Genomic DNA, 18,930 nt, shown 5'->3' with positions numbered 1-18,930 from the left:
GAAGCTTCCCAAAGCGAGCTTTGAAACCCAAGGGATCTAGTACATAGGATGTCAGATTCCTTAACTCTTTCAAATCTGGTTGTCTGAAGCTGTACTTCTTTGTATTCCTTCTTTGTCTTTCCATGTCTGAAAATTTTCAAATAAACCCCTTAAGTTCCTTGAAAATTTTCTTCATTATTGATGATATGGATGCAAATGGGTGCATGAATGCATGAATACAACAATCACACTCAAGGATCAAGCAAAGCACACCAAACAAAGGTCACGGGATGGATCATATTATCCTTAATATCAATCATCCATTTTGGTGGATTATGGTTTACACCTTATCAACACCCAAGTTCCATTGATATTAAGGATATATGAACGGATCGACCATGAATCAAGGATTTGTTGCAAGTCACGAGCATGGAGTCTTAGTTAAGAACCACCCATAGGGAATGTACTATGGTTGAAACCTGCCAAACATGTTCTACAAGAGGTTCCCATAGTCATCATCCCATCTTTCGGATATTATCGAAGAAACGACTACTCGTATTCCAAAAATATTCTCAAGAGAGACTCTTATGAGTGTAGTATCGCGTAACAATCGTATCAAATCTTACACTTGAACGATTTTCGCACTACAACCTAAAAATAGGCCAAGATGGGCTTGGTAAACTAAGGTCCTTGGCTTCTAAGGTCTATATTGGAAAGTGTAATGTCTAACCACAACTTACTTGTGTGACATTATTGATCCCAACATGACCTCCACCAAGTGAATGGACTTGCAAGTCAACTTGCTAAGGAATAACTCCACACAAGTCAAGAAGACTACGCCATTCTCCTATCCTAAGTGCACTCGAGTCCGGGTATAGAACTCATCTCACAAAGATCACCAAGCATACAAGGAATTAATATCAAGCAAATCAATCATTACATACAATACAGTAATCCCAAATTGCACAAAAATATGTCACAAAACAATACAATACATCAAGCATGAAAAGTTGGAAAAACCCACTAGGCAAATGCGTCCCCAGTAGAGTCGCCACTTTTCTGTAGCGGGTTATTCGTTACCATTAGAGATATTGACTAAATCCAAGGTAAATCATACAAGTCGGGTCGCCACCGCACTTCTATTTATCCAAAGGAATGGTTAGAAAGCGAACAAAAACGTAATAGTTTTAACAAAAACTAGTAAAAGAAACAGAGATCTGGGTAAGGGGGTTGGTTATGCAATGGGAAGGTGTTAGGCACCCAAAACATCCTAGGTACTCCTAGGGAGCCGTTTTCACACTTGTGAAGGTTGTTGTTTTGTGAAAATTTTGTTTGTATAAACATGATTGAAGAGATGAGAAGAGAATATACAAGTTTATTTACATTTTTATGTTTGGATGAATAAACCCATTGCCTACGTACCATCTTGAAAAAGATTAGGATCAAAACCTCGTAGTTCGGGGTAGAAATTTCAAAATGAGTCAGTGAATTGATTGGTCCAAAAGCCTTAAAGTCTTTTGTTATCAAAGGGAGAAAACTCAACCAAACCACAAATCCACCATGTGAGGATAACTTCAACATGCTAGTGAGGGGTTAAACCTATAATAAGCATGGAAGACTCATTGTACATCACTAAGGATATAGGTGAGTATTACATCTACCACCAAGATAACTCAAACCTAATAGCTAAAGGTTATGAAAAGTTTGATTAAGAAGGTGGCCATTGGAACCACAAAAAAGGAATTTGAATGCGTTATATTTACCAATTAGAAGTATATACAAAATGGTCAAATTTGACTTAAAAGGTTCAATTCAAAATAAGTATTGTGAAAAGCAAGTTTGAAAATCAAAAGCATAAGGCTTAGGTTTCTAATGTTTGAAAACAATGATTAAATGTTTGCACAAAAGGTTTTGGCTTGGGTTAGAGTAGAGAGAAGAAGAAGAATGGCTAAGTCCTAAGGAAAATAAAAGGTGAGGGATAAGAAATCAAAACCACACTAGGAGTTCCTCTCTTAAGATCATATTGATGATCCAAGTAGCTCCCATCCTTTGGAATAAAGCAACCACAAAGTATAAGCAACCAAACAAGCAATGAATGCTTCCAAAAATCTTCCAATGACTTTTGCATCTCTCTCTCTTTAGATGATCATGGTAATAGTTCTCCAATTAAGCTCAAATGGAAACTCCTAGCACAAAAGCACACACATCAAAAGTTCCATGAAGTAAAACAAGAATGGACAAGAGGGAGTTTAGAGATTTGGTCCTTCTAATTCCATTTTCATCATTTAGGTCCTTTCACTCCAATTTTGCATAAGGAAAGTCCTAGAATCTAAGTCCAATTCTCCATTTCTTTGCATAGGGGAAGTCCTAGAAACTAAGTCCATTTCTTTGCACTTTGGTCCATAACAAACAAAACAAAACACAAGCACAATAATATATACACAATTATGTGCTCAAGTGAGCAAAAGGCAAATGGCATTAACATAAACATGTGCTCAAATGAGCAAAGGAAAAACAAATGGATAATATGTGCAAGGATAGTAAATTGCTTTAAAGTAAATTGCATTAAGTAAATGTTAATTGTCAATAGTTAGTGTTAGTAGTTGGTGTGCCATAAGGCAAATTTAGCGCTATGTTAAGCAATCGTAATTGGAATTATGTAGAAGACACAACTATCTGAGGCCGGTCAATAATAATGTAGGCAACAAACACAAGTTAGGAGTCTTGATTAGTGAACAAAGTCCCAACAACTTGCCATGCCAAAAAAGAAGAAGAGAAATGATCTTGTATTGGTTTAAGCCTTTTGCATGATTTAAAAGACAACCTATCCTTAATGCAAAGCCATTCACTTGATCAATTGATCAAGATGAATTAGATTTGAATCAAGGATGGTTAAATCCTTCTAATCAATGCTAACTTATCAACCTTCAACTCATTGATCAAAAAAGAAAAAGAAGAAGAAGAAGAAGGAGATGAAGATGAATAATGGAGAATAGAAATGGCAAAATTAAAGTGCATTAAATGAAATCAAATTTACCAATTCTCATATGTTGACCAATAACATTGAAAGTCATGGTCAAACAATCAAAAACCGAAGTGAGATGAAGATTGGAAGTCAAGAAATGAATAAACTATGTTTGGCATATTTAATATTAAAAATAAACTTGAATTAAAATATTAAAGAAAGGTCAAACTTCAAAATCACTTCAAATCAACCTTGAAAGGTCCAAGTGATTTATCCTAAGTTCAACAAGGTCAAACAAAGTTTGACAAAAAATTTCAGCATTTTTAAAACTCAGAAACTATTTTTAATCAATTAAAAATGAATAAAAATAACCTAATTGAACTAAAATATCAAATAAATCTCAAATCAATTCAAAAATTGATGAGAATATTTTTCATAGATCCATCATCATTCAAATAGGTTAGGAAAATAATTTTGTATTTTTTGAATATCAAAAACTATTTAAAATGAATTAAAAAAAACCCAGAAAAGAGAAAATTCACAAAAAATATCAAATGACAAAATAAAAAATATAAAAAATCAGAAATAGAAACTAGAATTTATTTGGGAAATAATGCAATTAGTCCCATAATTTTTGGATTAAAAATGAAGAAGATATTGATTTTTGAAAATAATTGGAATTAAAGAAAATAAAACAGAAGAATAGAAATTGGAAAAAGCATGGACCGTCTGATCTAAGCTCATTAATCGAGCTGGCAAATCATGAGGCTAGGAAGCGCGCGCGTATGGTGGATCCAAGTCAATGCGTGCACATGTGAAACAATTAAAAGTCATAACAAACAAGGGACGAGATTCAATCTGGAGAATGGATCAAACAGCCAGAATTTAAACTGGCAATGATGAAGCCACCGGAGCCACCGTCTTCTCCGGTGAGCTTCCCATATTCCGGCTAAGTTGCAGAAAAAAAAAGGTAACCAAAACGTGCGATCTATACATCAATAGAAAGCTGGGATGATGTACATCATCCCTATACCATCCATTTTCCTTCTAGATCTCTATAATGTGAGAAATCGGAGCTGGAAAAATCTGGTGTTCATCATGAACTCAATGAATTGCAAAAATCAAAAGCATAAACATGATGCCTCTATTGAGAGGACTTCAGTCAACACAAAATCACAGCCAATAGGTCTAAGGATTAGGAGAATCGAAGAAAATACCAGTTGGAGTTCAAGTTTGAGTTCTGGTAATTTGAGCTTGAAACCTTGCTTGCTTTATCAAAACAGAAGTTCAATGGATCAAGGTGAAGAGGTCTAGGAACTTTTAGATCTAAGAAAGCAGTCGAGGAAACTGAATTCTAGATCTGAAATTTTTAGAGAAAAGAGAGAGTTCCTTTGGTATGAGGGTGGGGATTCAATTCAGCAGAGGTTCAGGCGCCTTCAGGTTGAAGAATTGAGAGGGCAAGGCATTGTATTTATAGATGGAGGGAGCTGCAAGCATCATCAAACTCGTGTGCATGGGAGAAGAGGGCCTCCATGCATGGGCCTGTACAGGCGCATGGAGGACCCAATTCTGATTGGAATAGCAAGATATACATCACCAAATAGGAATTGGACGTGCAGATTGGATGTTAATGGATCATGCATGGCAATTGGAATGATTTTCATAAAATGCACTATTTCATTGAAGCCTTCGAAAATGCCATGTCCAAAATCAAAATGCAAGCTTATGAGTAATGGTTGGAAAGCTTATTGCATAAGGAACAAATGTCATGTTGATCAAAACTTCATTTGGGCCTTGGAAATTAGTGAAATTTGAGCTTGAAGGGTGATGTGCAAAACATGTCAAGGCAAGGTTTCTAAAATTGGCCAACTTTCAAGCCTTTCTGTTTTGATGATGCATGCTCCAAATGGAAAAACTTCCAACATCAAAGTTGTAGATCTTTTCAGGAAAATAAAAATGGACTTCAATTTTGCATCATTTAGATTTTTGATGAAGACGTTATGGGCACTTGAAGTTGTACTTTTTTTACTTTTAATGCACTTGGTCAAAAAGGACCTATAATGTCTTGCATTATCACATGTATTTTATTTGATATTTTTAAATTTTGTTCAACATAACATTTGAAGTATACATCTTAATCTTTCCAATGCATTTGATCCCACCTCAAAATCATAAAAAATGAATGAGTTATGCTCTTGGGAAGTTGACCCAAAATTAGGGTTTCAGTCAAAAGGACCTATAATGTATTGGAATGGAAGATGGTCTTCCAAGCTTCAAATCAAATTGTGATGAACATGAAAGTTGTTCCTATTGTCCTTAAGAACATTTTTACTTTTGGAACCATCTCCATTTGACCAATACATAAAAAGTTAGGTCTCAGTGCATTTCAAAATAGTTAGGACACTCAAATAAGTTCAAATATGCATAAAATTAAGAGTTAAAGAACTTCCCTTGATTGTATTTGACCATGGACTGAGGTTGCTTCCTGAGCAAGGGATTATGGTGCACAGATGAATTAGGGCTTCTCTGGGGAACAAACCTCAAACCCTTTGACTTGCTTTGTCAAATCATGATGAATTGAGATACTAGGGAGGCATATTTGATGGATGAGAGCCTTGGGAACCATTACCATGCTTGCTTTCATCTCCTCTTGGCCAATGTCTTTGTATGAATGATCTCCTAGAAGATTTTGACCTTGTGGTTGCTCAAGCTACAAACAAAAGATGTTAGTGACATATTTTTGTGCTTTTGGTTAGTAAACAAAATGAGAAAAGCAATGATATACAATTCAAGCATGCTTGGTGATCTCAAACCACTCACAAGGAATCCCACCCAAAGGCAAGGGGAACCAAGATGCTTAAAGATCCTTGAGGCTATGCAAATGCAATGTTATGATGCCATGAGGGGTCTTAGGGAGAAAATTGGGGTCTTACAGACACCATTCCACTCTTTATCAGCTTCTGAACCTCATATTTGAGCGGATAGCGGTTCTCAATGTCATGTACGGGTGCTCCTTGGTGAAAAGCACAACGGAGTTCAGGCTTGTACCACCATGGAAGTGGTTCTGGAATTTGTGGAGGGTTTCTTAGTTGGAGTAGGTTCTTGAGAACCAATTATGGGTATAGTTTAGCGTACGTCATAGAAATCAGATCAAAAGAGAACTTCTTCCTCTCAAAGTTTTGTTGATGATGATTGTTGGTATTGTTGTTGTTGTAGGTGTTTGTTCGTTGTTGTGGTTGTTGCTATTGATGTTGTTGTTGTTGAATTGGTACTGACTGATTATTCGAAAATACTGGAATTACTAAAGATACTTGATGATGGTGTTGATGGGATGGTTGATTCTTTCTGATCTAAGGCCTCCTCTGCCTCCCATTAGAAATTGCATTAGCTTCGCTATCTCTCTTCTTCCCAAAACTGCTACCATATCTCTTACTTGATGATGCTTCCTCCTTTGATAAACGTCCTTCTCGGACACCTTCCTCAAGCCTCATCCCCATATTTACCATTTCGGTAAAGTCATTGGGGGCACTGGAAATCATATGTTCATAATAAAATGAACTCAGGGACTTCAAAAAGATTTTTGTCATATACTTCTCCTCTAAAGGAGGAGTGGTTTGAGAAGCCAATTCTCTCCACCTCTGCGCATACTCTTTGAATGTCTATTTTTACTTCTGAGACATAGATCTCAGTTGGTCTCTATCAAGCGCCATATCCATGTTGTACTTATATTGTATGAAAAAAGCTTCTCCCAAGTCGTTGAAAGTGCGAATGCTTGCATTGTCCAACCCCATATACCAACGAAGCGTAGCACCGATCAAAATGTCTTGGAAGTAGTGTATCAACAGTTGATCGTTGTCAGTTTGGGTACATATCTTACGAGCATACATCACTAGATGGTTGAGCGGACATGTGTTCCCTTTGTATTTTTCAAAATCAGGCACTTTGAACTTCACTAGAATCTTCACATTCGGCACCAGACATAACTCGGCAGCACTCTTCCCAAACAAATCCTTACCTCTCAACATCTTCAATTACTTGCACAACTCAAGACACTGATCCTTCATTTTGTCCATTTTCTCATAAACATCTGGACCCTCAGACGGCTCAAAATGATAAATGGTGTCCTCTACACGAGGTAAGGTGTGCACAACGGGAGGTGGCACAGACATGACCGGGCTAGATGCCAACATAGAAGCAAAAGTATGCATAAAGCCTTCAGGCATGAAGTTTGGCGACATTCCCCACGGGAATCCGGAAGGCATAGCAGGCGCAAAATAAGCGGTAGCAGCAGGCATGGTGGAGGTAGCCACCTCTGAAATAATAGTCCTCTGAGGAGGAGGAGTTGCGGGTGTTGGAGAAGATTGACTCTGAGTAGCCAACACTGACTCCATCATGGAATTCAGTCGAGTGATCTCGTCCTTCAAGTCACTGTTCTCTTGCTCAAGAGGTTCCATGATTCTCAGATGATTGGCGTGAGTGTTGTACCGATGAGTCAGCTTGGCTGAAGCACAGAAGAAACATGAATGAGACATCTGGCAAAAGAGAAACCTGCTTATGCAAATGATGCATGAAATGCAATGCTTGTTTGTTTATTTTTATTTTCAAGGAACTTACTATATCTTCTACAAATATATATATATATATATATATATATATATATATATATATATATATATATATATATATATATATATATACTTAACAACAATTGCAACAATTTGATATGACCATAAAAATCTCTTTTCATTTATATAATTAGAAGGATTACACTGAGTACAATTTCAGAAACCAAAAATAAAAAAATAAAAGAGAAAAAGAGACTAGTCGTCCTAAGGATCCCTAACAACAATGTCATAAGATTTGACTGAAGGCGCGTACTTCCTTCGAATGCATCAAATCTCGGTCTCGAAGGAAGCCTTCATCTGAGTCTTCTCGAGGACCAGTCGATCAACAATCTTCTTCCAAGCGACAGAAGGTTGAGGCATGCTAGAAGATGAAACATCCCACTCTCTATGTCTCTTTGTCACTCGGTCTTCAAGTAGCTCAATAAGTTCATCTTTGTCCTTAGACTCCAACTGCAATTCTTAATGCTTCTTGCTCAAAGCACGAAAACGCTCTTCCAACATGTCCTTCTCTTGCTTCATCTTGGTGAGTGCGTCTTCCAACTCCTCTACATCTTGGTTAGTGAAATTCTGGCGTAGTCAGTATTCAGATGTTCTATTCCAAGTCATGACATCTGATCTAACATTGTACCTATTACAGCAAGACAGTTATTACACTCTGCACTAATGTGCACCTTTTCACAGTGTCACGACCTCTCCTTCTATGTCATCCTAGAATGGAGGGACACCTAGTTATGTGCACCTTATCATTCACTTCTTTTGTTTTCCTTCACAGATATCAGCAAGATGTCTCAATCCTGTTTTGGACATTATCTGTTACATTGTTCCAGTGTGTTGGTCATGTACTTGTATTTCCTAAATTAAAGGTTGTAACAAGTTAAACTAATCTCCACTTATTAAGGAGCTAACAAATAGATTATTTGCCAGGTTCATTAATTGTAGCTTAGTTGTTAGTTTCCTAGATTTTAGATCAGCTGGTGGATTCCTGAAGAATAGCCTGAGAAAAATCCTGAAACAGAAAAACTAACCATCCAACAATTCGCATATGCAGTCAGGAGTGAATGTCACAACATTCCGTTTGACATCCAAGTCCAGAACCATATGCTAAGTCTGCTTGGTTCCTGAAAACAGACTGTGCTAAATTTGTTGTACTGTAAAAGACCAACCAGTCTCTACTTCAGTATCAGCTTACTGGAGTAACTGTCAAGACATCCAGTTTGACAGTTGCACAATGATCTCTTGGCCAGGTCTGTTATGCTTTTGAACTCCAGACTTCACTACATACTGAACTGAAATCATCAGCTTATTAAACAGTATGTGTTGTTGTTGATGAATGTCAAAACATTCTGATTGACATTCCAACAGAAGGCTATGTATCAGGTCTGCTATTATCTTGATGAACAGACTGGAATACATGCTTAGTTATGGCAGACATGATTATATCATACAGAAGGAAAACAAACACAGGAAATTGTTAACCCAGTTCAGTCCAACATGACCTACATCTGGGGGCTACCAAGCCAGGAAGAAGATCCACTATTAGTAGTATCAATTCAGAGTTAAACTCCCCCGTTTACAACTCATCACTTAATCCCTACCCAATGCAATCTATACCTAGGAACTCCTAGATAGAAACCTCCAGTTTCCATTCCTATCACTACACATACCATGTAATGTTACCACACCTTGAACTTGCTTCACAGCTTCATTCAAGAACAAAATCACTCTTGCCTACAGGCTTCGAGTTACAAACACTCTCAGGTTTTACCACTGAGAAACACATGGTAACCTTCCCACAGATTGGGAGGTTTACCTTACACACACCCCTAAAATTTCATTCTAAGAGGCTTACAAAAACTAGATTACAATCAGCTATTTATAACCTAATCACCCAACTGGATTTGGGCCTTCAGAAAATTGCAGCAGACTTGTTCTTTGCTGTTGCAACTTCAGCAGAAAAATTCTGCTACAAACAAGGTCTTCAAGTTCCTAAACTCTCTCCATATATATCTCCATGTTTAGAGCCTATATATATTCTGATTTAGTCTTCAAGACCTCCACATGGGAGTTAGGATATTCACCAGATATCCTTACTGATCCCATGACATATACTGAATTAATTAATTCAGTTTCCTACACATGTGCGATGTCACAGACCTGATGTCGTGACATCGTACATGACATGTTGGTCCAGATGTTGAATTTCTTCAACCCAACATATTAAAACAACAGAGATGATTACATTATTTGTTTTCTAAAATTACTGCCAATCCTAAGGAATCAACAGTTAGGGAGAGTTAATGCCTCAACCATAACCATAGATATAGGTCTCTCACAAGGATAATGCATCTTCAACTCCAAAGCTCTCTTCTTCACTTAAAGAGTGTAAGCTTCCAAAGCTACACGATTGCATGAACCAAGCTCGGATCTTCCTTTCCTATGTGTAGCGGTGTATTCGTCGCTATATGATCTATCGATTAAATCATAAGCTAGGAGATACATTGAAATATTTCGAGTCGCCACCGCACTTTTATTTATCCAAAGGATTGGCTAAAAAGCGAACAAAAGCCTAAGAAGTTTTACACGTAGAAAACTAATAAAAAGATCAGAGATTCTGGGTAAGGGGTAAATTACGCAATGGGAAGGTGTTAGGCACCCACTACGTCCTAGGTACTCCTAGGGAGCCCTTTTCACACTTGTTGTAAAAGATTGTTATTTGTTATGACATAAATATTGTGCAAACATGATTGGGATGGTGAGAAAAGAATATACAATTTTATTATTATTGGGTTATTGGGTTCGAACGGATGAACCCGTTGCCTACGTACCTTCCATCAAAGGTAAGGATCAGAACGCCGTAGTTCGGCTAAAAGATTTCCAAAAGTGGGTTAGGTTCAATTTTAAACACAAACCCTAGGTCTTACGTTATCCACGGGAGAAAACTCAACCTTATGCAAACATCAACGTCCACCATGTGAGAACAGCTTCAACTTGCCAGAGAGGGGTTAACCCTATAATAGGCGAGGAAGACTTACAATTCAATCACTAAAGACAGAAGGTGAGATTAACATCAACCACTAAGATAAATCAAACCTATAGCTCATGTATGAAAGCATTAATAATGGACAAAGCCAAAACAAGTGAATGAGTGAAGTTACTGATTATGATTATGAAAATGGAGTCAAAGTATGATTAAGATCAATTCAAATAAGTATTATGAAAAATGAAGTTTTGAAAAAAGGTCAAGGACTTGAGTCCAGGTTTTTAGTTAGAAAACATGAAGATGTTTGCACAACACTTATGTCAAATTTGAAAGATAAAGTGTGAAAAGGTTCTAAGACGTAACGAATGATGAATGGATGAAGGATGGATAGTAAAACTTCTCAGGCGGTTCACTTCTTGAAATCATATGGGAGATGATTCAAGTGTGTCCTTTGGAATACAATTAATAATAACAAACAAACAAAGGCGGATATCGGATGCCAATCAATGGTCTTATACCAATCTCCTAAAACAGAATGGGATGTCAGAAGCCACTCAATGGTCTTACACTAATCTCCACAGGCAAAGAAATAAAAGGCGGATACCGGATACCAATAGATGGATTTACACCAGTCTCCTAAAACAGAACAGGATATCAGAAGCCACTCAATGGTCTTACACTAATCTCCCCAAGAGAAAAACAAAGATGAAATATGGAAGTCAACTGCCAATTTATCTGGACTTAGGTTAACTTCACAGTATGCTCACAGGAAATCCAATGCCACGTCACAGGGACTTACAATGGATCCTCACATACATGAACAAAAGCAACAAATATGATCACAGGAATGCAAATGCCAACTTACAGGGACTTATAATTGCAACCTCTCACACAAACAGATGAAACAAACTATGATCACAGGAAAGCAGATGCCAACTTACAGGGACTTATAACTGCAACCTCACATACAAACAGATAAGACAAACTATGATCACAGGATGACAGATGCCAACTTACAGGGACTTATAACTGTATCCTCACATACACACAGATAAACAGAAGATATGAGTGACCAATGAGGTCTTACACTCTATCCTTCCATATCACAGGAGCAAATGCCAAAGCAATGGACTTACAATTGTACTCAATGGGCAAACAACAATGATAACATCACAAAACAAATGAGATGATCATGCATTAATGGCAATTGATGATGATGATAAATGCATAGCATACAGGCAAACAAGTGCACATGAAGCAATCAATCAAACAATGAATATCAAACAGCACACTCTATAGCCAAACAATGGGGGCTCACACAAGAGGGTTTGACTTTGAAAGTCCACTGTAGTGAGTAAAGGTTGCTCTTAACCTGGCCATTGAGGGGCTCAGGTGAAGCAGATGAATAGGAAATGAGGGGTGTGCCTCATTGCTTCAATCTCATATCAGAGAGAGCATCAAAGAAAGTGTGGGAGTTCAGAAAGTAGGAACTCTCTCCACATTATTGACTCTATAGATCTTGGGTATTTATCTCATTGCTTCAACCATGTAATGGGAGCAAAGAGAGGACACACTGAATAGTGGGGGATAGATTACTTATCCCTACCTTCCACCAATTGCCTTACTTGAAGGACTTTTCCTGCTTAGGACAAAATTAAACACACACAGGCATTGCCTCTTAAGGAGGACTTCAGACAGTTTGCCCGGTCAAATAACAGACCGGGTCTCCAGACTACATGAAGAAGAAGTAATTATACCTCAAAGCAAATGCTAAATAGCAAAGCAAGCAATCAAGTTCAAAGAACTTAGGCAACTAAAGTACTTATTTTTGAAGAAAACTGATGTGCAGTGTTGTTTTGGTGATTACAGCTCGAAACAGATGCTTCAAATGCTTGGAAAGGATGAATGGTTGGATGACTTTAGCTCAAGGATGCTTGGAAACAAACAAATACCCATCTGCCATTGTTGAGCTTGATGAAAAAACAGAATGAGAAATGGCTGCAGGTGATGAGTTGTGCTTGGAAAATGCTTCAAGATATTGTCTAGGTCAAGGAACAATCAAAAACTGCTCGAGTATTTTGGAGTTTTTTGACAAAAAAGGCAATCGAGCCAGAATGGGAAATGAGAGAATGTGTATATTTCTGTGATGGCTGCTGTCTAGGGTTGTGAGAATGTCAGAAAAAATGCATTTATATTGTCTGTTTAAAGTTGGTTTAGAGAATGATAATCTTGCTTAACTTAAAATGTGGTTTTTGCCTTTTTGCTAAATGTGTACAAGTGGAGATTGGAGGGTGTGTTTGCTGCTTGAGTGGGCTGGAAAGGCTGCTAGCAGACCATTCAAAATGCTGTTTTGGTTGTACATATGAAAAACTGTACTGGTTTTGCTTTTTGAAGCTCCTTGCCAATTTTCAAGTTTTAGCATTTGGTCCAAAAATGATGGCATAAGGGTGAAATGAACATGGTTTAGGAATTGGAACAAGTCACAAATATGACTTAGAACATTTCCCAATTGGTAAAATCAAGAAAAAGTCAAAAACTCAAAAAGTCAAAGTTTGGTCAAACTTTGAATTTAAATGCAAAAGGTCCAAAAATGCCATTTTGAATGGTAGGGTTTTAGGTCATGAAATTTATATTTTTGGAAAGAGGATGAAAAATGTGATGTGTAGGAAAAAACCCCACCAAATTTGGCCTTATGGTTTGAGAGATATGGCTTGTTGAAGTTCAAAAATTGGTGAAAATGATTGGATCATATCTTGACAACCACACATGGGATTTTGATGTTCTTGGACTTTTTGAAAATGGGAGAACAAGATCTTCAACTTTCATGTTGGGCAAAAATTCATTTGGAGCTTGTATCATGATGTAAGTTTAAGATCAAGAAGTTTCCATTTTTGGCAGTTGAAATTACAGGTCCACTTTCTATTTCTGGAAAATTTTCTGATTGACTTGATTTTCTTCCATGATGAGGTTGACCATGATAGATGAGGCTTATATAAGCATGAATGAACTCCTTCAGATCAATTCTATCCATCAAATCTCTGATTAAATCAACTGTTGACCAAGGTTGACTGTCTGTTGACTTTTCTAGGGTTTTGGATGATTGAACTTCTTCTGATGATTTCCAAACCCTAATTCCTTGAGAACTTGTTTTCAAATGATGTCCCAAGATGTATGAACCTTTGATTGTTGATCATGGTGCCCAAATTCTGCAAGAATGGCCACCATCCATTGCTTTGACTGATCAATGACTGACTTTGACCTAATTGCTGATGATTGCTTCAACTGCAAGCAACAAGGTTAGACTGACAATATTTTTGTACTTTTTTGAATGATAAACATATGAAAGCAAAGATATACAAATGCAAAGTATGCTTGGTGATCAAGAAATCAAACCACAAGGCAATCTACCCACCAGAAGGGGACAAAGGCATGCAATGATCCTTGAGGTTATGATATGAATGATATGGGCCATGAGGGATCTTAGGGCCCAAAATTGGGGTCTTACAGATGCCCCTATTTAAGGTCATTCTAGCCGGAGAAGTGAAGTTTTAGAAATCTTCATCTCGACGCGGTAGAATGGGCTTAAATAACAGTAATGAGACAAATTTTGGTCCCTAAGAGACCTCATGATGCAGATGTATGCATGCAAAAGACACAAATTCTGTGGGGAATATGATTCACACAGAAGAAAAGACGATCCATCGGAGTAGTACACTCACCAGGAACAGAGACTCTAATAAGACTCTATGGGGATAATAAAAGAAAAAGAAATGTGTGAACAAGACACGACTCCAAACTGGGGAAACACAAAACTGACATAACGTGAACAAAACACGACTCTGATTAAGGAAAAACAGAAAACAGACTGGAGAACTCACTGGGGAGTGAAGGACTCACACTGGGAAAAGAGTTCCAAATGGAAAATAAATCCATTGGAGAGACACAAGCTGACTCCTGAGGAGAAGCAACAAAAAGTTCCACTGGGGAAGCAACAAAGAAATGAGATGTTACCAAGCATACGGGTAACAAACTCAGGAAAATCTGACTCCACAGGGGGACCGAGGTCATAATAGGGAGCAGAAAGGAGGGAACACCAAGGATACCGGTTACTGGGTATATAATAGGTGACCGACCAAAGCGTGAATTGGATTTCACTTCCAAAACACTCATCATCCTGAAGAGAGCTAGAAAAGCAAACTTGTTTATAGGATGGACATTCAATTCCACAAGGAAAATGAATCTTACTCTGAGGGGAAAACAATCAAAAGATTGACTCAAGAGCGAACGAGATATAATATCCATTACCGTCAGAACGTGGATAGAATACTCAGATGAGATATATTATTCATTACCGGCAGACCGTGAATAATATACTCGAAAGGAAAATTATCCTGAACCGGTTACTGGGTTGTTTATAGGATAAAATCCGAAGACGTGAATTGGTTTTCACTTCCAAAACACTCATCATCCGAAAGGAAGGCTTGAAAAAGCAAATCGACTTACAGGATGGGCATTCGAATCCACAACGGGAAAACGAATCTTACTCAACTGGGGACACAAACCCAAAGAGCGCATGAGATATGATATCCATTACCGGCAGACTGTGGATAAGAATACTCGCATGAGATATATTATCTATTACCGTCAGAACGTAGATAATAAACTCGCATGGTAAGAAACACCAGAGATACCGGTTACTGGGTATATAATAGGTGATCTACCGAAAACGTGAATTGGTTTTCACTTCCAAAACACTCATCATCCAAAACACAAACTGGTTAAAGGATGGCTATTCGATTCTACAAAGAATACGAATCTTGCTCAGTTGGGGAAAATCAACAAAGGATTCCAACTAAAGAGCGCATGAGAAATATTATTCATTACCGGCAGACCGTGAATAATACACTCGAAAGGAAAAGACACCAGAGATACCGGTTACTGGGTATATAATAGGTGACTAACCAAAAAGAGGGACAATCGATACCAAGCATACGGGTAAACGAAAGACAACTCAAAGGAATAAATTGCAAGCATCCGGCAATTATCCAACAACAAGAAAATATTCGACTCCACAAAGGGAAATAACGAATCTTACTCGACCGGGGAAACACAAAAGGCTTCGACTGAAGAGTGCATGAGATATATTATTCATTACCGGCAGACCGTGAATAATATACTCGCATGGAAGATTATCCACAACCGGTTACTGGGTTAACAAAGGATAAATCAACCGAACAGAAAGGCATCGGGATACCAAATCAGGTATATAATGATAACCAATCAAAAAGAGCAACAGACATTACCAACAAAAGGGTAAATGAAAGGCGAACTGCTGAGGATAAATTGCAAGCATCCGGCAATTATCGACAGAAGACTAGCTGGGGATGCACTGGTAAACAACCAATGATCCGGGGAACAAATCACTAGCATACGGTGAAAAGACCCACTGGGGATAAAATTGCTAGCATACGGCAATTATCCACAAAAGACTTGCTAAGGATATAAGTGCTGATCTGAGCAACTTATACAAGCAAAGGAAAATCATCATCAAATACTGAATGAAGATAACCACAAAATTAGGGTTTACATCTACCGAATACGGGGTAGAAGACCAAAAACTCCGCGTGGGGATAGAACAAATCACAAATCCGCACGGGAAACCAAAATAGGGTTTATAACAAACCACAAACTGCTGAAGAGCAGGAAAATAGGATTTACAACTACCGGGTAGTAGGTAGAAAACCAAAAACTCTGGCTGGAGAATAAAAGGTGTATAACCACAAATTCTGTCAAGAAAGCCAGGAAAAGTAGGACTTACAACTACCTGTATGAGGGTAGAGGCCCAAAAACATTCCGCTGGGGAACAACCCACTGGGAAGCACAAGACATTCGACAAATAGCCAATTCGGGAATAATCCGAGAAGACAGACTGAATCAAGACACGTCCTAATGAGGATGTAACTCAAATAGGAAAATCCATCCCAATATATGTGTTGGGAGGAAACGGAAGAAACCGTCATCCACGAGGATAATCTCAGTGGGGAACTGCAGAAGGAAAGACAACATTTTCTGCTTATGGGGTTGACTCTATATGGAGAGATTTTAAACACCCAACATCTGCTTGGGGAGATCTGTAAAGAGATCTATATCACCATAGCAGGAGACACGACAAACAAAAGATATATGGCAAGAAATGCAACATGAATATCTGAATGTTTCATGAACATGCATGAATATGCGTGATTTATGTTTGATGAATGCTGACAAAACAGACAGTTCTAACACAAACAGGTTCAGGAACAAAACGTCCGGTATTATACTTCCAGGGGAAAAACCAACTGGAGAGCCAATCTGCGGAGATCCACATGCTGTAAAGCAAAGATCTGCAAGTACTGCTGAAGAAGCAGAGAATCAGAGATATCAGGAAACATCCCAAACAGGGTACAGAAAGTCACAACGGGCAAAACAGCCACCGACATATCTGTAGGGGAACAAGAGAAATCCCAAAGTATATTTGCAGGGGATCCCAATGTCGACTGAGAAACAAAAAAGTGCGTAAGCACGAACTGCTGTAGAAGCAAATCAATACAACTCCACTGGGGGAACAACCCACTGAGGGAGAACGAAACATCCAAGTGGAATCTAACTGCATAAGCAACTCTACTGGGGGAAAACTGTCGGCTACTCTCCTGGGAATGAACCACTGAGGGAGGACAGATCAAACAAATAGATTCTGCAACGAACCAATCTACTTGGGGAGAATATACAGCAAACTGATCACAACAAGTAGATTCTGCAATATAAGCCACTCTACTGGGGATCACAAACAGTCAAGAAATCAAATCCGTTCACTGGAAGTTAGAGCCATCATCCGACCATATTGGGGATTGAAGGAGTATCCAACAGGCAAAACTGCCACAACGAACATTCTGCAGACTAAGCTGAGGAAAAGATGGTTGCAATACTGGGATGTCAACCCAAACAACCACTGAGTAGGAAAATAAATCCTGCTCTGCTGGAGAGAATAACTCTGATGGAGAGATAGCAATAATTCCACAGACGACTTCGCCGGGGAAAAAGGTAAAGTACTGGGTATCAACCACTGACTTACCAAGTCTTCAAAAGAAGGAGATCGTGCTGAGGAAACAGACAAATCCTACTGGCACCTGCATAGGGAAAAGAGGTAACAATTCCACTTGCAACCCTGGTGGGAGTATTAATAACAGCTCTACTCGCGACTCCGAGGGGAGTATCAATCAATCAATTATGCTCATGATTGTGCTGAGGAGACAAATAAAGTCTGGGGAATACAACCCACTGGAGAAAGTGACGGGGCACCAAGATGACAAACCATCAACCACCGAAACTTCTATAAGGAAAACACCCAGGCTGGGAAGAACTGCTGCTGGAGAAAACGAAGTCTTCAACAACACTCTACTTACGACTGTACTGGGGAACAACCCCAACAACAACTTCGTTTGCGGAATAACCTTAACAAAGATCTGAAGAAAGAAGATACCACCAAACCAGGAATATGGACGAATGTCTTACCTGTTGGAAATCATGCCACCCTCGGGAGAGCACTGAGATATTCTTGAGCATCCTTTCAATCTTGTGAATGCTCACTTTGTTTAAAACAAAAATTTTGAAAAATTTATTTGTTCAAACAATGATATTCTATCAATTTAAAACAATGCAAAACATTTGTTGAATTGAAACAAATAAGAGTGCAAATAATTGGATAAAAAGCTCAAATTGATTTGATAGAACGGTAGTCTGCAAATGGCAAGACTCCATAGATCTGTACAAATTTGAAATCAGTGATATATATTGGAAGAGGGCTACATTGAACATAATGATCCTTTCTCTACCAATTTGAATCTCGATGTATCCGAAGCTTCAGTTGACGACGAATCGAGAACCTTCTGACGAAATGACGACTGATGAACCAGAAAGTCTTGTCAGGATGCAGTTACTTGCTAAAATCCCTAATTTTTGCCTAGATTGCCCCAGAGTGAGGTATTCAATCTAGCGGGTATGCAAATATATTCTTTTTTCAAAGTCTCTAATTTTTGCCTGGATTATCCTTGCGGGTTCTCCACCGAGACGCTCATTTTTGCCTAAGCCGCCCTTTCGGGTTTTCAACTTAGCGAGCAATTCTGTTTTTTTTTTTTTTTTTTTTTTTTTTTTTTTTTTTTTTTTTTTCATTTGCATATACTCTTTTTTTTTTCTTTTTTTTTTTTAGGCAAAGTATCTCTTAACTGCATCTGAATTCACAGGACGAGTGAAATCCTCCCCATCCATTGTTGTGAGCATCAAAGCACCGCCTGAAAAGGCTCTCTTAACAACATATGGACCCTCGTAGTTTGGAGTCCACTTGC

This window comes from Lathyrus oleraceus, chromosome 1, assembly GCF_024323335.1.
Source record: "Lathyrus oleraceus cultivar Zhongwan6 chromosome 1, CAAS_Psat_ZW6_1.0, whole genome shotgun sequence".
Taxonomy (NCBI): domain Eukaryota; kingdom Viridiplantae; phylum Streptophyta; class Magnoliopsida; order Fabales; family Fabaceae; genus Lathyrus; species Lathyrus oleraceus.
The sequence above is the reverse complement of the archived record's forward strand: the minus strand, read 5'-3'. Positions refer to the sequence as shown.